Source organism: Buteo buteo, chromosome 3, assembly GCF_964188355.1.
Source record: "Buteo buteo chromosome 3, bButBut1.hap1.1, whole genome shotgun sequence".
Lineage (NCBI taxonomy): Eukaryota > Metazoa > Chordata > Aves > Accipitriformes > Accipitridae > Buteo > Buteo buteo.
The window spans coordinates 6,075,082-6,097,311 of NC_134173.1; the positions used below are offsets into that span (position 1 = coordinate 6,075,082).

Here is a 22,230-nt window from a genome sequence, read left to right on the forward strand (position 1 = left end):
GCGTGATTGGTAATAAAGAAAGATGGTAGAGCCCTTGCGGTATTCAGGGAAAGAAATAGCAGGAAGGTCTACTGTGCTTTGTCCCTGTCCTTCTTGACCTTGCTGATCATTACAGGAGATATCAGAATGAAAGATCAAAATACAGACTGGAGAAAAGAAGATGGTTATGCATGGGAGAGGTAAATCAATAATATCAGCACAGTAGTCCAATTTCTTGATAAAGTTACCTGGGGAATAAGATGCGGAAGGTAAAAGAACACAAGACACGCCTGTGTCAGGTCTTTTCTGAAAATCATGGGGGAAGGCGAGGATTATTCTCTTAAGTAATGATTAGAGGGGTAGGGGAAAAAAAAGCATTAAACTTCTTGGACAAAATGCTTCTGACTGACTTTGTGGAAGGCAGTTGGATGGCCGGGGTGCTGATTAAAAGACCTGACCAAAAAAAAGACACTAAAGCCTTCAGTGAAGGAGGGAATTTGTATGAGAAATAGAAGCCAGACTGCAGCAGGTCAAAAATGGAAACGGAGAGTTTCAAACAGTATTTGTAAAAATGCTTGTGGGAAGTGAGATATCCAGAAAGTTGCCATGCTTTGTAACGAGGCAGAAGAACAAGTGAGTTGAGGATGAAAAATGTGGAAAAGGAAAGATGATCTGCAGGCACGTGCACAGGGGCAAAGAAAGCAAAAGAATGCAAGAGTAAACTGAGAAGATGCAAAAAGTCATCAGCATTCATGACCTGGAAATCACAGATAGCGAGTGAGGAGGAGGGGTTGATGCTCTGTTTTGGCTGAGACCAGAAGATGATAGGAGAAGGCTACCATGGCAGCAAGAGGGAACATGTGATTGCTTAGTTGGAACAAAGTAAAATGAAAGGTTAGTCTGGCAGGGTGGAAGAATTGAATCAAGGCTCTTAGCTGAATGAAGATGGGAGGGTGATGAAGTGTCTAACTGAAGGAGTGGAAGACCAAGTCATCAAAAATTGGTTCAGTTAGTTGTGAAGAAGGGAAGGAAGGAGTTGGTGGATTGTAGATGAGAGCAACATGGAGGGGAGATGCAAGTAGAACTGGATGTGACACTAAATAGACCTAAAATAAAATAATTGAACAAAACTCCAGACTAGAGAACATTTGGGGAAGGTAGCTGGGAAGGTCTGATATCCCCATGACCATCTGAGCAGAGGTAAGGAGAGTGGTAGGGAGAAGGAGAAATCACTCAAAGTATAGTTAAAGGAGTAGTTTCAGAAGAAAGCGTCTTGATCTCTGAGGGTATGGTGGAAAGGGGAATTGTAATGAAGCTGTGGCTAATTATAGTCATTTTAAATACAGAGTTTCAGAGAAAATAAAAGCAGAGACAGAGAGAAAGCAAGAGGCTGAAACATGAGATGTGCAAGCAGGAATAACTTTGTTAAAGGCCTTGAAGTAGTGCCAAAACTGGGGGGGGAAGTAGAAGATGGACATGGCAGGAAGGTTCCTCCTGGGGGAGAATGTCACCAGAAGCAGGACAGTGGGGATGGGGGATCACAGGGTTGCTGAGAGGGGGAAATGAAGAGAGAATAAACAAAGATGTCAGATGTAGCAGATAGGAACCAAAAAGAAGTTAAAATAACAGAAAAAAAGCAAAGGGAGAAGAGCAAATGGAGCTAGTGTAAGGAAAGGATAAAGGAGACAGATGCTGTGAGGCAGGAAGGGATGCGGTGAGAGCCCCAGGAGAATAGCAGATGGACAGGGTTTTTTACGAAAACAAACAACAACAACAAAAAACCCAAAGCAAAAAAAAAAATAACCAAACCAACCAAAACCTAACAAAATAAAACAACAGAACTCCTGAATGACATCCAAGGAATTCATGGACACCTTCAAGAAAAATCTCATTAACAGCTGGGAAGTCATAGTCAAATAGCTAAAATGTTGTAAATAGTTGTAAACTGCATGGCTGGATCTTCGGATGCTGTAAAGTAAAATGTAGCTCTCCACTGAATTTTTAACCCATCGCAGCTCTTCCTGTGTTACCAGAGTGTGAGGGCCTTGCTGGAGCCTTAAAACTGAAAAGCAGCAAACCCAAGCTTATATGCTGCAGATGTCCCCAGTAATCAACTTAAACTCCTGCACAAATGCTTTTTGTACCTAATACCTCTCATATCTAGTATCTTTTGTGTCTTTTCTGCATTAGTTTTATATCTGAACACTTGCAACCATAGTTCCCAAGTGGATTCTCTGAAAAACTATCTATGAGAATTTTATGCACTTACGCAGTATCTCCTTGCATTTGGAGTCACCTAAGATCTGATCAATGGGACACACTCGACTTTCAAGTCATTTAGTTATAATTAAATCAGTAGATATCAGCTCAGTCAGAACGGTGTAGAATTGCAGCAACTGGTGTGCTTTCAATGACTACGCTCTGAATTTGCCCCGGTGTCCTTCAGCACAGAATCCAGCCACTTGGTCTGCATGAATATGGGTAGGAGAAGAGTTTTTCTCAGTGAATGAATTACTTATTCCCTGCTAGGAGCACTCAAATACTAAGTTTCTCTATGGCTTTGTATTGTAAGCATAAGAGACTGAAAGTGATGCAGCAGTCATCCATGCCAAATTATATACAGAGTACGGCACAATATCAGTGACACCAATGCATCCTCTACTGTCTGCTTAAACATCCTGATGCTGTATTTGACTTAAAAGGGATTGTTGTTTTGTTACTGGGAATGACAACTGCACTTCCCCTCCCTACACAGAATCTTGACTGAACAAGCTATTGAATGGAATATGTTCTGAGTGGCCATATTTTATATTAAAATTTGATTAAATTCATTCTGTAGGCCACTTCAATGTGAATCATAATTATATTATTCTGCCAGTAACTGAGGTAATACGATAAGAAGAATGTCACATTCTCTAGACTGCTTTTAATGGAGTATATATTACAGCTCGGTGCTTGCCGTATTCAGCAGTCCTCACTTAAAGAAATTTAGAACTAAATGGCAGCTTAGAGCTGTAAAACTTGGTGGGTCACACTCTTCTTGATCATGCCTAGGCTTCATTGGGTGTCATGGAAATCAGTGCAAGATGAAAGTCCGGTGCGGGATTTGAAAAGAAGCGAGGGTGGTGGTAAAACTTCCCTGTATTACTAAACATTCTTCATACATGCTCTTCGTTATTGCAGGGCAAGTGGGGCACTGTAGTATCGTGGTTGACCTCCTCCGTGACTTATTTTCAGCTCATCTCCTTCAATAGATGAGAATGGACGTGGCTCTCTGTGGCAGTTTGTTTTACTGCAGCAGAGCTAGCAATAACATTTCATAGCCTCCCCTTAGAGAATTCAGCTCCTCATGTACTGGCATTGCTGTGTGGCTTTGTGTTTTCAGTCATCTAATGCAGTTTTAGTTTTAATGAGTGCCGTTAAAAGAACAAAAGAGGAAAAATCTTGGTGAGGCAAATCTATGACTAAGAACAAGGTAAGCAGTCAGCACCTGTGTGTCAGGTTAAAGACTATGGTTTCCAAGTAGGTATCATGTGTTGTGGCTTCTCCATGCTGCAGGTTACAGTAATGTATTTTAAAATAATGATTCACAGTCAGTTATTTGGTGTCAAATGGCCTAAAAATCGCATCTACATACAATTGTAAGAAAATGGAGCCTTACAAAATAAACACCTTGGGGGAAATGGATTCAATTGTAGTGAATCAACTGCTTCAAATGAGCAGTAGGGTCATTGCTGATACCATTTTACTGTTTCCCTTTTTATGTTACTGTTTCTGAGAGATGATTTTGTCTTATTCTTCTCCACACCGATGTTCTTTTTTCCTTAATCATTTCTGATAAAATGCCCGTCGTACGTACGAGCGTTCTTAGACAAACTTCCAAGAACAAAGGGGTTGTGCTCGGTATCCAGAGAAGAGCTGCTCAAGTCCATTGCAATTAGGCTGTGATGGCTGAGGCACTGGAAGTAACCAGGGAGGCTGGTGGCACGCGTCCCAGTTGAAGAAATTAATTTTCTATGTATTATCAATCGATGTGCCTGGCTCCTCTTTGGGCTGGGAACTGCACATGCAAGAATTAACAGCTACTCTCTGAGCTTTGATGCAAAAAGTAGTATGACTTTTTATCTTCTCTTTTTTTTGTTTTCTCTAACCAGGCTAAAAGTGTCAGGAAAAAAAAAATAATAGTGACCTTGTCCTGCTAAGCCTTGAAACAGCATTAGATCAGCAGCTGACTTTGGCCAAGTTCTTTTGTAAAAACACCCCTTAGCAACATCGCAACATGAGAATAAACAGTAAGTGTCATTCTAATAACGCAAAGGTTGAATATAAAGATAAATAAAAGCAAGTATAAAAATTGCTGACCTGAGGCCCAATCCTCAACCGCAGAAGTCCAGTGACTTTTCAGCGTTTTTCAACGCAAACGGTATGTCAGGCCGACCGGGATTAGTATTTTTCCTGGTCCCGCTCGTATTTACTCTCAGTGCCGCGTTACAGTGATCGCTGTTTACACTGTAGTAGCTCTACTAGCTGTGGGTCTTCTTTCACTGATATTGGAAGTGCAAATTTTTAGGTTTAGTGAGCTTAATTTCACCTCAGCAGCAGATTCAACTTTTGTGATAATGAAATCGTCTCCTCGTGTTAGCCAGCGCCTCCCGTGGCTACGTCTCTTCTCATTGGGCTAGGCTCTAAATTTGGGATGTCACTGAATTCATTAATACGTGGAAATGATTCATTTAAGGGAGGTTTCTTTCCCCTCTGTACACGCTTGCTAATTAGCAGATGAATTTTGATGTTCTAATTGATCTGCTGCAGAGAGACAGCTGTGCACCCCAGCTGTCCTCCGCTCCGGTGGGCCTCCTCTGCAGAAGGGAGGGAGCAGCCCTGGTTCTGACAAATTGATTTAACTAGAGTGCACTGCCTTGGGGGAGTCGTACACCACGCTGTCGTTGCAGATGATTGCAGCCTTTGCGGACTGCAAACGCTGGAGCGCTGTAATTGCCCAACAATGTCCTTTCCGTTGCCTCGCTGAAATTCAATTTTTCATGCCTCACCAAGCTTTCCAGTCCCGCTCCTGCCCCTGGTGTGGAAATACTGTATTCTGCCTGACTGCCATCTTAGGGGAAAAAAATCAGGTGCTTGAGAATGGGGTTTAAGTTGTATTTAATATGCTAATAGTAACTAAATGTGCTCACTCGGTCACATATCAAAGAGTTTGCATTTAATTCATAGGGAAGTATTCTCTAATTACATTGTATTTAGCAGGTAGTCATTGCTACAAACCTTTTAACGGTCATGTTGGCGCATCCCCATTCTTCCACGTGGCGCGCTGCGTGTGTAGAACAATGGCTGCGGTGTCCTTTAAATATTTACACTTTCAATTGCAAGTATGAATTTTTAAGGCTTCGTGTCCAGTTATGCCCCATTTTGTCAAACCTGGTACATACCTGCACGTAACAGGTGCCTTTCCGCAAAAATGACAACTGTGGCCCCAGAAAGTACAAATATCTAATTAATCTTTCATGTCACCCTCCCTCGTGAATGGATTTCCAAGCCGTGCTCTGCATCAACACCACTTTCTGAGGCCATTGATTTGGCCTGAATATACCTCTGGGGAAAAAAAGGCACTACAAAAAGTGCATTCATGAATTCTAATGTGTGCCACACCATTACCTTTCTGCATATCTGATAGATAACCAAGCACATCCAACACATTTATGGGTGTGCAGATTTATAGACTACTAATAAGTAGCAGCTGTTCTGGAGGTCTGCAAGTTTTGTGCGCAGAGGACATACAGGATTCCTGAGAAATGGCTACCCATTGCGTTTGCAGAAATGTAATGTCACTAATTATTATTATTATTATTATCATTATTATTATTATTATTATTATTTGTTCTCTGTATGCTCCTCTGTGTAAATGTGTGTGAGTGATGGGCAGTCAGCCGAAAGGAAAAAAGATGCAGGTTTATGCCATGGCTTGTCGAGGCAAAAACAAGGTATTAAACCATAAGGCTGCTACAGATTATGTCAAAATGACCATATGTTCAAAGGTAAGTGATGGCCACTATAATTTTTCAGAAAACTATCTTTCTGTATTACGCTGAGCTATAGTCCCAAGAGCAGCACAAAGGATATTGGGGGGGCAGTCAGGATTTCATCAATCTCGTATGCCGCTGTTCTCCACCCCTGCACACAGGAACAAAACCCTATGGGTTAAGATTAAGCAAATAGTATTTAGGTAAACGTGACTTCCTTGATGTAAGTCAGACAATTTCCTTAATTGGCAGTGCTTTTCTCAAAACTCCTGGTATAATCTACATGTCTTCAGAATAAATGCCTCTTTCACAGGGTCAGTCCCTGTGCCACAAGTTGCCACGATGGTTATTTTCATCCCTCAGTAGCCTGTCTTGTCGTCTTTGTTACATTTCCAGAGAGATATAATGTAGGCAATTAGGCGCTTTTCCCTCAGAGAATGACAGAAGCATATATCGCATGAGTAACAAGTTTAGTGGTTAAAAATAGTGCTTATTGGTCATTTTACTTCATTTTATAGCAGCAGCTGAGGATTTACTGAGTACTACTTGGTGATACTACATGAGATTCTCGGGCTGAGGAAGCAACCTGAACTCTTTTTAACTTTGGCAGCATGTAAGAAAGTGATGCCCAGCCAACCATCGCCAGTAGGACTGCATTACGCTGAGCTCGTTTGTAATCCCCTAATGGGGAGAAGGGTATTCCTAGGGACAAGGTGCACATCCCACCACTACCCGAGGGGCGTAGCAGGATGCACGCTCTCCTGACGTGCCTGGGATCTCTAAAATGAAATTGCTCCTTGGGGGCTTCTGTGCCGATGGCTGGGCCTGCAAATCACGGTTGCTGCTCCGCTGGAGTGGGAACGGGATGGATGCTGTGCCTGCTCACCTTTGTCCAGTCATCTTCTGCAGGGCATTACCTTGCCAACCTGCTTGTAGCTTCCCACCAGCTGTGCGGTTACAGCTGGTGATAGAAAGCAACGGGCCACAACGGGTGGAGAAATCAAAAGGTCACGTCTCGTCTCTGAATGCGAAACTGCGTTGCGAGGCAAGTCCTTGTTATCCCAGCAAGGCATGAATGAATAAGGCCGAGGCACGCTTTGGCATCTTCTCAGGTTGAAAGTTCTCACGCTCTGATAATGTCTGGTTGTGTGGGTACCGTGTCCTAGATGTGCCCATCAGTCACATTCACTGACTCAAGGTCTTTGCATTACAATGTGTCATTTGTTGCAGAAAGTACTGCAGGTCTTGGGGCCTCCGTGGAGGGTCAGATGTTTATCTCGCTTAATGCGCAGCTCTATCTTTTTCATCGCATTACCTCAGAGGGGAAAACATCCTGGTAATCCCTCTTTGTCGTTAACGCTGTGAGCATATGCCCTCTAGACTCGTCAGCCCATATTCTAGATTCTGCCACTGGGAAAAGCCAGTCCCTCCCTTTTTCCCTGCCTTCCTCCCCTTGGCGTAAGAAGCTACCTCCGACTGCTGCCAAACCTCCCTTTGCTCCAGAGCATTAGTACTAACTGACAAGGTAGGCTGTTTCAGAACAGTTTTGGAATGCTGGGGGGTTTTGACCACTTTAAGAATTAATTTGCTGGCATGGGATTCCCCCTCCCCCCCTCCCCCAACCAAGATGGTTTATATTGAACATTTTAAGCTGCCACCTCACCTATGAGGTGCTACTTTACTAGCAGCTTCTAGTGCAGAGTACGGAACATTGCCCATCTTCTCATACATCTACGCTGTAATGTTTAGCAGTTGTGTATCAGAGAAGTGCTTAATCCAACATACATTGCAAAGTACCATTATGTGCTGCCTTTATTTAGTTTTCTTTCATAAGGAGTGAATAGAATGCTAAAGGTACATCTGCAATACAGCCTCCGCAGTATATTACCATGGCTAAGACGTTAAGGAACTGCTACTTCAAACTTGCAAATGAGTACAGACACCAAAGAGAATGCAGTGCTTAGCTCTTTTATTTTGACCACTGTAATGTAATTACTTATACTAATCTTTCATTATATTTCCATGACTAGCAAAGACAGAGACCTAATTGTGTCTCTAGCTGTTGCTACTGCAAAGTACCTTTTAAATCATATTAACATCCATACTTGATCTTCCTATTCTTTTTGACATGTAGATCACAAAATACTGTTAAATTACTCAGCAAGAGCGACTGGCTCAGGTCGTATCCAAGCCACGGCATAGAAATGTATCTAGTGTGAGTGATTTGATGGAACTAGAAGAGGCAGTGACCCCTTTTCTCTGGGAAGGCACTTGACCTTCATTTTTCAACGCATTATGAGTCCTGTGCAGCCTTCTACTCTAGCTAGTACTTCAATACCAAGATGCTAGAAATAGTCAGAAATTAATTATTCTACTTCTGGCTGTTCAAGAAGCTACGCTTCCTTTTCTTTGCCGTGAATCTAGCAGTAGCGATGAACACGTTCTGCACAACCAGGCTGGATTATTGTAACTCACTGAAGCTGAAGATAAAAGCTCCATAGAAACTCCAGCTATTGCGGAGCGCAGCAGCCTACCTCATTAGCAGGGACAGCACTGCGAACACGCGGCGCCTATGCTGTGCATCATCAGCTGGCATCCCATTTGCTTTAGCAGCCACCTGTGGGCTCATTCAACGTATAAGGTCATCAAAGTACTGGTATGGATGCTGTTCTGTCTACAGATTGCCACGCTAGCTTCGTGTTTCTGGTACAGTGCTGCTGATCGTCTGCAGAATTAAACTGCCTGGCACTGGACATGGGCAACTTTGGCCAAAGACCTTTTCTTTCCTGAATCTCGGAGGCGGTTACGAAAAGGGTCTCATCTCAATTTATAAGCTTCGTGTTCTTTTGCAGGAATCCTTCTATAGTAATAGAATAGACATTTAAAGACATCAGAAAGGAAGGATGCTGAAACTTGGGAATAGAGAAGAGTCCACCTTGGAGAAGCGTGTGACCTTCCAATACTGAAATTGCCATTCTAATAACGTAGGAAGAGATGTCACAGAAACATCTTAGCTAGTGTTTTACTGATAAATACATCATAGTGTGCTGCTGTGTAGGCCGTTGTGACTCCTCCGGGCCGTTGGGTAGGAGCACCGGGCTCTGCCAGCCCATCTTGTTCAGCTGAGATGGGAAGCTGTGCCACAGAGGGAAGGGGCTCATCTCTTCCCCTCTGCTTTGCAGAACACCGCAGTTCTTACGCTCCTTCTGCTGGAAGGGATCTCGAAAGGTCACCTAGTTCCGCTAGGTTGGAGAATTATTTATAATTACGTTATCTCTTACGGGATTTTTTTCTTAAAGTGAACGGGATTGCATGCAGCAGTCTGCTTCTCTGTTCTGTGGTCCTTTTAGTTAGGAGGTCTGCCCTCTCATTAATTGGAATCACAGAATAATTTATTTTTTTAAATTGCAAGTTAAACCAGTAATTTTTTTGTCCAGACAGATGTGGAGAAAAACAGCACTGTCCTCATTGTTACGAATATTTTCCTCTCGGAAAGCTCTCCTCTGTTACAAAGGCTGGGAAACCCCACCTTTCAGTCTCTCCTTCCTGGTCAGAGCTTTAGGAACTCTCTTAAATATGTTGCTTTCTTCTAGATTCTCTCCAGTTTCTCCACACTTCCCACAACTGCAATGCCCCAAACATCAGACGGGGCCGCCTCGGTGCTGAGCAGAGGAGAATAATTGCCTCCCGTCTTTTGCATATAGCACTTCTGCTAATACGTTACAGAATGAGATTTGTCCCCGCCCCAAACAGCCTTACAGTATTGGTTCTTTTGCAAATCATAATTCATAATACAAGTAATTTGTTGTGAGTCACAGATCCCCAAGGGGTTCTGTGAGTTTTGGTTTTGGGGGGGGTTCTTTTTGTTTTCTACTTATACCCCATTGTGTATGTCTTGTATTTTGTACCAAAAATGAAGGTTTCTGCATCTAAGGATATCTGATTTCATCATGACCTTTTTGTCCTAATGAAAGTAGTCCTCTGCATTTTGATGTATTGTTAAGGTCAGAAAGGGATATCAATAATTCTTCATAAGGTACAGTGGTCTTAATGGGATGAATAACATGGTCATTACAGCATCTGGCTTTAAAGTTGGTGAGGAGAAGGATTGATTCTACTGTTTTGTACAGACGTCTGTGGTACATATTAGTAGAGTAGAAATAAATGAGGGTCAGCTGTTGTTTTCCATATGAAGCCAACTGTGGCAACGCGTCAGAAAACCTTGCACAGGCCAAAGCAAATTCTGTGGGTTTCCTACTAAAATAAGTAGCATGCCCTGCAATGCATAACACGTCTTCCTCTGACCTAGGACACCTTGCTTTCAGCAGCATTCAGCTCTGTAATTTATACAGGCATTCATATTTCACTTTCTCCAGTTAATCCTAATAACCAGCTTTTAGAAGAACATGACAGCATAACATATGGGTGGTAAAACTGCTCATAAACCATAATAACATAGCCAAAAAAGATTAGATAGATAGATGCACTATGCTTATTGTGACATTCGCTGATTAGGAGGTATAGCTACTCATTATCAGCCATTACCTTGGTGACTTGGAAGCAGACTGAAGCTGTTATTTGAAAAACAGGTTGTAAGTCCAGATTTAAAACAACTGTGTACTTACAACAAGTAAGAGATATAATTACGTTTGCAATTCTGTTCTTCAGTGTGCAGATGGTAATTTTGTTCATTTATGGTTGCACACGGATAATGTTTTCTGTAGAACCGGCGTTGGCAGGATTAAGTGTGTGTTAACGGTAAGTAGGCAGCCTGTAATACATGGTTATCATTTTGTTGATAGGGTTCTGGTGGGATGAAAACCAACCAGAAACATAAGTTCAAATGATTCCTTACTGTAGAACCAAGACAGGCTTCCTCTGTGTATGTGTGTGTTCTTGCATCTTATTATTTATTTTGATTGTGTGAAGAGTTTTTTTCTTTTTTCCTTCTCATTTGGAAACTTTTATGTTAGCTTCATTTTCAGTGTAGGCAGTAGAGTTGGGCATCTGCAGGTTTGTGCCTTTAGGACTAAAACTCAGTTTCCACTCCAAGTAATTTGAAGTTTTGTACTGGTTTTTAGGGGTTGGTATATTAGTATACGCTTATGAACGTGCATGTGAAAGAGACATAAAGAAAACCCATCTATTAAAGATACCCTTTTGATTTCATATTTTCTCAGAGTTATTAAACAGATGTTTGAGGGCAATTAACAGAAAATTTTCAACAGCTACTCCGCTTTTCCACACTGAAAGGGAAACAGATAAATATGCAGATCAAGTCTGTAAAGTGCTTTTAAGATATTGAGGTTAGGTGTTAGAGAGTCATGGTACAGTACAGCTATTGTAAGTTCATTATTCGGGTTTTCCAGTTTTAGAACTATGTGGCACTCTCATTTCAATTTAATTAAATAGGTGTAAAAGGGGAAAAACGTAGTTATGTATCAAGCCCAAGATGCATAATAAACATCCTCTATTGTTACCTGTTGTTTAGGCAATACAATGAGCTTTGCAATGTATTAAGGGAAAAGGGCATAGTACGGTATACTACATGTAATAAAATATTTACATATAATATAATACATACTATGTAAGTTATATGCAAGTGTACATATAAAAAAGTAGACTGCATATTACATCTACCTATGTATGTTTATATGTTAAAAATTCTGTACAATATGCACAGAATTTATGACAGAAAATACAAGTGGAATGTATTGTCTTAGAATGGCCAAAATGGTTTAAATTCTCAGAATAAATGAAAAAGCTCCATCTGGGCTGTGAGATTATGCTTTAGTAACTCAAACAAGATTTTACCAAAAGCATAATAGCCCCCAGAGCCTTATAAAGCAAACATGATTAAAAGGAGGTCTCGTTTAGCATCAAGAAAAGCCCTGACTTAGTTTCTGTTCTTTTGTTTTGGTTTTGGTTGGTTGGGTTTTTTTTGGTCTCTTCTACATCAGTAAGTTTATGAAAGCAGCATTATGGCTAAATGAGTGTGGTTTATCTCAGTTTTCCATGGTTATGGGAGCCCTTTGTATCCTGTTAGGACCATTCCCAAAGGATTTTCCCTTTTTCCTGTAACTTGTGGGATGCAGTACTGCTGTGAACGGACCTTCTTACATGTGAGGCTGTGAGTGGCACTTCAAGAAAATGCACTCTAGTAATTGCATTGCACACAGATGTGTTTAGTAACATAAGCACAATATTAAGTAAGCTCTAGCTTGGGAGACACAGACTAACCCGTTTCTTTCCTGCTGTCTTCACACCCTCACTCTTCTCATCTCTGAAGACCGTAAGCCTGCCAAGGCAAGGCTTTCATCTTTTATTCTTTAAAGAACCTAGTACAGTTGTTTGCAATGTAAATGTAAGGAGTGTTAAAGGTCACTCGTATTAGCATGAGCGGCATATTCAGTACATAACCAAAACTAATTGTTTCTGAGATTGAAACGGTTACTGTGATTTCAAAAGAATTTGTGATTGTTTATGGGACATCAGACCCTTTGACTCCTCCATTCCAGATGTGTTAATAAGTCTTTTATTAGGTATTACTAACGCCAATTTATGGCATTCCTCATAGATGTAACCGTTCCACTTAGAATATGTTAGGGTGCTTTACAGACAAATTTAAGTAATTCGGGAGCTTGGAGAAATGAATGGAGATCGTCGTGGCGGTCAAATTTTCTCACAAGGCAGTGCTGGTTTAACATCTAGAAGATCATTTGGGCTCTCTCTTTTTTTTTTTTTTCTTTTTTTAATAAGCCAGCATCAAGTGAACTATCTGTAAGTCAAAAAAATCCACAAAGTAACCTGAAATAACATTCTGAGGAAAACACAAATGTATTTTTAAGGAAAGGAAGGTTTGTTAATTTTATAACTGAGAGCAAATCACTGTTTAAATACGCTGTGGTTAAACATTCGAGTATGATCAATAGCCCACAAACATACAGATATTTTCAGGTCTGTAAATAAACTTGCCTTTCCCTGCCCCTTGGTGATCTAATTATTGATGAAAAGCTGTTGATACTTTGCCAAGACACCCACCTGCCTGGCTTGCAGGCCACCCCGCAAAGTAGCATCTTAGGAAGGTATAAGCCACAGTCCTCCTAGTTGATCCTCAGGCGTTTTTGCTCCTCTCAGTTGCCCATCTTCCCAATTTGGAGCCACAAATAACGCTTTCTTCCTGCCCCATTGCTCCTGCCTCCTTGTTGCCTCTTTCTGCAAGAGCAAAGTCTTTTTTTCAGACTAGACGTTCAGACATCTGGCTGGCTGGGACTTTGATTGCAGAGAAGAAGCATGTGGCCTGAAAAAAAAAAAAAAAATTACAGGATGTGATAATCTGTTTTCAGACTGTGAAAAGAGATATGGCTGACTTTGAAAAAGTCAGCAAAAGTGGCTTTGACAGGCGCTGGGGCCTGAAAATGTACCCTGAGAAATACTGATGACTGATTATTAAAAGAAAAGATTAATTTCATGAGACAGCTCCCCCTCCAAGTATCAGGAGCAGATATATCGTGAACGTATTTTTCCCTGGATTTCTATGCAGAAGAAGAAATCATGTAAATCCGGAGTTTTCCGTAGCATGTTTATTTCTCATATAATCATTAGCAACCATCTCTTGTACAGTGGGTTGCTTTGTATGGCAGCAAAAGGGAAATGTTGGAAAGCAGTTTCTCAGACACTTCCTTAGTTATTAGTCACGTTATTTTTTTTCCATGATTTATCAATGCAATCAAATTGCATTGTGAATAAAATTTTAAATACTGTTGGCAGTTAATCTCAGTTGTGTATTAGTGACCAGATAACATAGATAACCTTACATAGGTAACAAATTAAGTTAGCAAACCAATACATTGAGTGTACCACCTAGAAACGCAAGTTCTGCCTTTGCCACAAATGCTGTCTAATAAACGGGGCTTCGCAAGCAGAGTCATAGCAAAGAGTGCTGGAAGGCACCTCAAAAGGTCATCTAGTGCAGACCTGCTGCCATAAGGATCAGCTTTCCTTAATCATACCCTGAGGGTCGTCATGTTCCAGTTTGAAGAACTTGCTCCCTGCTGTGGTCTACAGTTTGTTGCCCTTATGAAGAGTATTGGAGTTGCAATCCCGTTTTTTCGTACAACAGTGAGAATCCACTCTGGAGCTATGGCAAGAAGGTGCAGGGAGAGGGACGGTCACTTGGATACATCAGACCAGGCTTGGCTTTGCTGGGGAAGGCAGGGGGATGATGTTTTGGGGGTTCACAGGTTTGGATTTACTGTGTCCAGTGATGGGAAAATGCTTTTTCCCCCGTTTCCCAGAACTGGGCTGAGCAGTTGTCTGATGCCTGTTTACAGCTTCAGACATGATAACCACCCCCTCAAACTCTACCTGCTGAGCAGTCGGCAGCCCAGTGCAGACCTTAAAGCGCTAGGTACGCTCAATGAGCATGTTGCTTTGCTCCCAATTAACGGAAAGGCAAAGGTTTTCTGCCAGAGCCCCACTGTTCCGGGAGGTGGTGAAGCCATGGCGGGTGAGTAGCAAGGCTGGCGTCTCTGGGTGGAAAAGGTTCATCTCCTGCTCAACTGGGTTTGTGTCACGTGAATAGGCAGAAAGCTAATTCACGGTCTCTGCAAATTCGCTGCTTGGTAAGGACGGACACGCAGCGCACGTGACCGATGGAGATGCTAAGGACTGCGAGACCGTGGAAAGGACTGTCCTCCGTTCCTCTTCGAGTCTGGCTCCTCAAGGCAAACGCAGTGAATTGCTTCAGTCAGCTGCGTGCTGTACCACAAGCTAATTTCTGTTTGAACCCGTGATGTATGAGTAACTAACCGCTGGCTTTCATGAAGAACTTGTGCGTTCCCATGGAAAAGGCCGGAATCCGGCTTCCCCCTCCAGTTACTGCCTTCCTCCTCGGTGAGCGTTAAGTGATCTCGGCAGTGAGAGAGGACGTTGTTCTCACTCACCAGCTCTTAGGCTTTGTGCACCACCAGATACTCTAAGGAGCCTCATAGGTTTCTGGTCTCTATCTCTCAGGTGGGCAGTGCCTGCCTAATTGAAAAAGTACTACTAGAAGGAAACAGTATGAAAATAAATGTAATTTAATCAGAATGCAGCTGTTTAGTTACTCACTTTCCCCTTCTGTTGGGTATTTGAACCGTTTCTTTTTCCTGGAAATAGAATTTTGCCCAAGTAATTCCTAGCTCTTCATTTCCTGCAAAAGTCTGTTGCTCTTAGTTCTGCCTTCTGAGATGATTCCTGTTGCCCTTTCAGCCTTGGTGGTTGCCATACACTTAGTTGCAAATTAATATGCATTAGAAGAATTATATGGACAGGCTGTCTTTGGTACTTAAGAGGTCTTTATTCCCTGCAGAAGTGACCTGTAGTAGTTAACGCATTTCTTTCAATGACTCCAGGGAGGAGCAATCCATCAGTGTGTAAAATAGATAAATGAATTCACTTGCCCAAGATCAAGCAAAAAGTCTTTGGGAGAGAGAACATGAAGCAAGATCTCTTATAGCCCAGTTTGGTAACGTGTCCTAGACCAGCCGCGGTCTCTGATAAAGGCAGTCAGAAGCATTCAAAGGGATGTTTAATTCTGGCAACTGCAAAGGTCACTTCTTGGAAGCTGGTATTGTCTGTGTGGATTATTTCTTCTTCATATTTTTATCTACCATTTGCTTTTGATCACAGCTCTTTTTTTTTTTTCTTCATTATTCTTTATATAAAATGTCAGCACTTCATCCAAAGAAGGGCTAAATTCTGGTAGAAAGGTTCGTAGTAACTTTCATATCTATAACAAAAGTACCATCAGGTCCCCAGTGGATGTAAATCACAGGGAGGCTTCAGAATTGCATTTGAATTAGGTTGCATCCTCATCCCCAACCTTTGTTGCGTTTTCTCTTTGTAACGAGCTGGCATTGCAAAATATTTGTTTGTTTTTCAATATGAACATGATGGGCTTGTAGCTGTCCAGACCTGTCAAATACTGATGGTCGTCCCAAAGGCATCACCCAAGGACCTGCCAGCCCAGCAACTACGACACACTTGGTAGGTTTTGCAGCGCTTACGCTTGGCTCAGTGAATCTGAAGTAAATGGGGATAGTCCTGAGGTTTCGGTGCGTTGCCTACATACTGGCTGTGGAACATCACGGTGGAGGAATGGTAAAAATAAAAAGGCCCCAGGAAGGGTTAACGTACTGTAATGACTGACTGAAACAAGCGCTGTCCAATAAATACTTTATGTAATTTGTTTAATACCGTCTTCTGTTAAAGAGCTGAAGCTGGGGTGAGGTGTAGCTGCTTGGGGGCAGGAGAGGATTGAGGGGGGATTTGAAGCTCTTTGACAGTACACTCAGCCTCTAGTAATCTGCTAGGCAATTTTTAATTAACAATAGTTTTTCAGAATATTTGCTCGAGTCCTTTTTCTGTGCTTATTCAAAGTGCTCCTAATGTTTTAATTCCCAGCCCGATGGAACATAAAGTGAATAAACAAGGAAATGAGTGGAGATGTGTGAAATGATGATCTTAAACTTAACAAGCCTGTTTGTTTTTTCAAGCTGCTGAATAAATCCTTTGTGGTTTACGCTGCAGAGGTCAATGTTTTGCAGTAGGAAATGACTGGTTGCATGTCAGTATTCTCCAAGAGTTCATCTCAATTACTGGATTTGTCAAACATGACAAGCCTGAATGACTGTGTGGTGAAAATAGCGCACAGTTTGACTATTAAAGTAATTGGAGCATTGACATTTAACCGAACTGCAAGAGAACTGCAGTAATAAGTCTGAGGAGCACAGGCAAAGCAGAGAACGATACTTTTATAAAATCTCCAGTGAAACTGGTGCTTTCTTGCATTTTGATTGATGTAATTTTCACTATCTTTTTAATTTAAACTATGAGGTTAAAAGGAAGAGAGAATTCCTTTTTGCTACTTTTTGGGAAGTATTAATATTTGTATAATTGGAAATGCCATTAATTCAATATACACGTTGGTGCAATTTTAATATTGTTACACATAATCTGTGTACGTATTTTTAATGCCCTTATAAAGTATATACACTATACAGTTAAAAAATTATGTATGTATACACATGTATGTGGAGATCATCATGTGATGATCATCACAGAATTATGTTATAAATGTGTCAATTGCTTACTGGATCTCCGCTTGCTGCTCTATCTTGCTAAACAGCTGCTTGTGGGCTTTCAAGCCTGAGATGTGGGACTTAAAATTCATTGCTTTGGTAAATGCAAAAAAGGTTTTCTAAAATCATTTGAAAGTCATTTACTTGTATCCATCTGCAATTAGATTTTAATTTTTTTGAGTAAGTTATTTCTGATTGTAAATTGTACATACGTCAGCTTTTCTGAGACATATTAAGGCTCTGGATAAAACTGTGTAACTATCAATCATTTTGGATTTGTATTGGTGGATCTGACTGGATTTCACAGTCACCAAAACTGTATTTCAGACAATGGCTTAAGCCACAGCCTCTTCCAATGTCTCTGGAGTAGTGACTGAAATAATGATAATTTATGACATTAGTCTGAGGGGGCTTATGCTCAGGTGAGTTACCTGCATTTTGGCATAATAATTTTACCTTATCTGAACTTGAAAATATGTTCTCTCCCAGTGATGGGAGCAAGTCTTCATGTGAAAATTGGGAATCTCCTATTCCTGGCAAAGTAAGCCAGACAGATAGTAAAATAATCCAAAAAGAGAGGGGCAAGAGCGTGGTACAACTGATGATATGTCTAAAATACCTTAATTACATTAATTTATGAGTATATTCTTTGTGAAGTAGGTTAAGGGTACTGAGTGTGATTTGCCATTTCCACAGTCACATCTTAATTATTGTGATATCACAGGAGCACAGAGCAGTACTTTTAAATTTAATGTTACTTGCCTTGACTTGCCTAAGTCCCATCTCCATACAGCAGTTGAACATTATGCTTAAATCCATCTCCCTTGTGTAAATGCAAGTATATATTTTAAATCCTTTTTATTTCCACGAGACTTACGCATATAGGTAAGCCTTTAGCTCAGTAGAAATAAACCTAAGCATAAATTTAACTGTTTTACTGAAATTGGGACTTGAGCGATCCAAAGCAATGCTTAGTCACAGCCTAAGTACAGATTTTGGGCAGCCTTCCGTAAGGACAGGCTTTCCAATATCTCCCTATGGAGAAAATAAAGGAGAATTCAAGGAAATACAGCAGATGCTTGGGTAACTGTTCGCTGACCGATGCCCAGCCAGTCCCCGAGCAGTGATCCACCCCTCCTGGCCAACTCCCCCCAGTTTATATATTAAGAATGACGTCCTATGATATGGAATATCCCTTTGGGTAGTTCGGGTCAGCTATCCTGGCCATACTCCCTCCCAGCTTCTTGTGCTCCTGCTTGCTGGCAGAGCAGGGGAAGCTGAAAAATCCTTGACTGACTTAGCAACAACTAAAACACCCGTGTGTTATCAACATTCTTCTCACACTAAATCCAAAATACAGCACTGTACCAGCTCCTAGGAAGAAACTTTATTCTGTCCCAGCTGAAACCAGGATACTTTTTTTTTTTCCTGAATTACATCCTGCGAGTCTGTATAGACTCAGGGTTGAGGGGAGGATGAGAGACCTACAGGCTGCTTCAACTTTTTGAAGTACATTCTATAAAACCAGTTATCTCCTCCTCTATCGTTGATGTAAATCTGGTCAAAGTCCTGAAGTTGCTCCTGATTTGCCCCTAGTGTAATACAGATCAGATACACATCCCCACAGAATGAACTCCTGTTTCAGAGCTGAAGTGGCACTACTCCTGCCTAATATAAGTCCATTTACTTTATGAGTGTCGTGGCACATTGCAGTTGTCCGTCTCCTACTGTTCTTGCCAACTTCTCCTAGAATTTAATTCTTAAGATCCAAACTCATACTGAAATGTTCCTCACAAGAAGGGGCTCAAGTGAGAAGTAAATAAATAAAAAGGAACAGCAAACAGTTCCCTTTTCTGGAGTTCGAGGGGCTGAAAGTGGAAACCTCAGATTCATGCATGCAAGAAGAAACTCCCTTCTTAAGCATTAAACAGTTTAGACAATTTTAGCTGCCAAGGTTAATGTAGAGTCCCAAATCAGTCACTTAGAATATCAGGCAGGGAGGAAGGATTATTTCACTGTGTGCTATTCAGTGGAAATGGTGTCCTCCAAAGGAGAAACATCAATCCAGTTCCAGGAAAAAAGCATCATGATTCTGATTGAACAGTAAAATTGAACAGTAAAATAGCAAAATAGTTTGAACCTTTTTTTTTTTCAAGGCTTCTCAAGTAGGAAGGGATCAGGTCAAAACTGGGAGCAACCTTACCTTTCAGTTCTTGGCAGAGGGATGAAGGCAGTAGGGGAGCAGCACCGCCTGTGTTAGCCAGTCAGCCTGTAACCGTGTTTTGAACTTTGAGATGATGGAAACTGATGCAGAAACACTACGTACCAAATGTAGTAAATCAACATCCAGCAAAAGGTTGCTGCCAGCGATCCCTGAAGCAGCAGGAGGACCTTGTAGCCGTTTTATATTATAGATAGCCTTGAAGTCTGAATACAGTGAAGTAATGTGTTGTTCTTGAGAGTAAGAAAGAAAATGCTAGGGAGGTCTTGCAGATGACTGCCAAGCAGTCACTGTCACTAGAGACACTTGGACAGGCACCGCTTGTGTTAGGACTTCTGAGGTGATCTGCGAAAATCCCGGGTGGAAGAGCACCGACTCCAAGGTACCAAGTTTAACTTCTGATTACTGGCCCTGCAAGGAGATGATGTCAGCCTGCGAGGCCTAAAAATAGTAACTCTAAAATGCAAGAGTTAAATCAGTTAAAACACACGAGGCTGTTTTGCTCAGTTTTCATTCTGGTAAGTCTGCAAATTTGCCCGAGATCCAAAGCCACGCAAGTAGCTGAGCTGCCTTACTAGGCAGAACTGCCTGTCTGAGAAGAAATTTCATCTTCTTGGTGAAATGAGTTATAACAAGTTTCATTCCAGAGATTTGTCAGTGATTGGGGCAACAAAAGAAAAGCAATTGCCATATACTTTAGCAAATCCTTTTGTGGGGAACTTAGATGGAGCGGATGGGGAGCAGGGCTGGGTTTTGCTCCACGGGCTGTGATTGAAGAGCTCTGTTGATTCAGGCCAAGGCGGTCTAAGAAGTTAGTGCCAATTACTTTGCCCTGCTTCTGCTGGAATTTGTTATCCTTGAGGTAAAAAGAGCAAAAAGTAATGTGCCTGCTCCTCAGCCACTGCAGGTCCCAGCCCAGGGCAGTGTAATCCACCTTCAGGTTTTATTTGGCGTTGAGGCAGCGTGTGAGCTGAGGTGGCTGGGACTTTGGGTCACTAACTCATCAGATTTAACTGTGGGAAGAGGATGGGAGCACCGGCAACCCCTTCGGTAAACCACGGTTAAATCCAGTAGGGATTGGTTTGCGCAGTGCTTACTGTCCAGGTGGCAGAAGTTGCAATGAACCTTTTCTTTCCTGCAACACGGTTGACCAGTATTTTGCTATCTTCAGGGGATGAATGGGCCCTATATTAGCTAGTAACTGTAGTCATCTTCTAATTGGCCTTCTTTAATGGGTTTGCTTGGAAAAGACTTGATGGATAAGAAGTGAATATCAAATACGATTGATTAGTAAGTAAATAATGACTAGAATGGAGCACGCTCATCTACCTACATTATTTTAGTGTTTTCTAAAAGATCTTAGTTTGGCTCCTGTAACTGTTTCAGGGCAAAAATAAATACTATCAAGTGACAAATGGCTAACCATGCAGCCAGTAGGTATAAAGCAGTTGTACAATTCAAAGCTGCTTCTGGAGTAATTTTTAAGAAACTGTCAAATTCCTTGAATGTGGTAAGCATGAAGGTGTGTTTATGTTGGTTGCAGTTCTGTGATTCTTCTCTTTTAGCAAATTTTAAACTAGAGATTAGATTATGGTTTTTGTTGGGTGGGGAGAGTGTCTTTTTCAGACATGGAGAAGTCCAGAGGACCTTCTGCACGGACCTAAAGTTTTGAGTTTACACTAGAAAATATTTTGTGATGCATGATGTTATTTTTACAAGAAAATATGGACGAGTTCATGAATCTCATCCCTTTATTCATGCTGACATGACAGTAAAGCTTTTGAAGTAAACCACGTCTACTTGTAAGGTGAATATAGGCTTGATGTAGAAAAGCACTTTGGCATTAGTATAGTGCTTAAGCACATGCTTCACTTTGAGTATAGAAGCTTGTGAGTAGCTTCTTGAAATGGAGAGGTAACCTGGGGCTGTATTCAACACAACTCCAAAGCTTTCTCAAGGAGGAAAGGGTTTGATTCTCCCTTCTTCGTCTCTGTGAGGGACACAACTGAGCCTCCTTTTGTAAGAAGGATTTTCACTGCAGCACTCAGGGAGAAGCAGGGAAGTAGGAAAGGCTTGAGGGAGACTTCCTAATGTGTGCTAACACATGAGACAGCATAATTTAATCATCGTGATTTTCCACTAAAATTACGTGAAAATGCTTTAGTTTTGTAGTGTGGAAACTTTGAGACTTTCTGCTGAGTTTTGCTTTTCCATTTGGAATCTCTTTGAACCCAACGCTCAGGACTGTGAGCTTATCAGCGTCGCTTATAGCCAAAGAAAGCATTCACTCATATAAAACCCTACAAAGTCAGAGCTCTCTTTCATACTGACTTATTATTAGCCTCTTCTTAATAGCAGAACTCTCAGCTTGCTTTGTTGTTGTTTTTTTGTAAGGAAAAAAACAAAAGTTGCTCTTATTTTTAGCTGGATTGGGTTATTTAAACTGAATGTGACACTCGGGCTTCAAAGAATCCAGTGCAGTACATTTTTAATCTGATGTTTTTAATGAACTCCAGTCACTAGGAAATACTGTTATCTAGGTCAGATTTTTTGAATATTGTTTTTCTGTGGCTGCATATCCTGCTGTGCTTTCTCTAAATGAGCTCCCCAATGATGTTTTGCTTTCTCACAGCTTCCTGGAATGACTTTCCTAACTATAAATGTAGGTTTTGTTTTGTTTTTCAATACAAATGTACGAATGGCTGAACCAGCATCCACCCACCTAAGACTCATTCCTAAACTTTCTTGGGGGAGAAGGGGGAGGGATGTAAGATACCTCAAAGTTTTATCCTTGATTTCAGATTTTGCCTCCCTGGAAGGAATGGTGAAAAGATGGTCAAATTAGAATTTATTACTGAATTAGGTATCGACA

At 41.3% G+C, this 22,230-nt stretch overlaps 1 protein-coding gene across 6 annotated transcripts in view; it reads left to right on the plus strand.

Annotated features, from left to right (window-relative positions):
- Positions 1-22,230, plus strand: part of LOC142028843 (poly(rC)-binding protein 3-like) — a 522,814-nt gene that overhangs the window by 403,418 nt on the left and 97,166 nt on the right. The window lies entirely within an intron of this gene.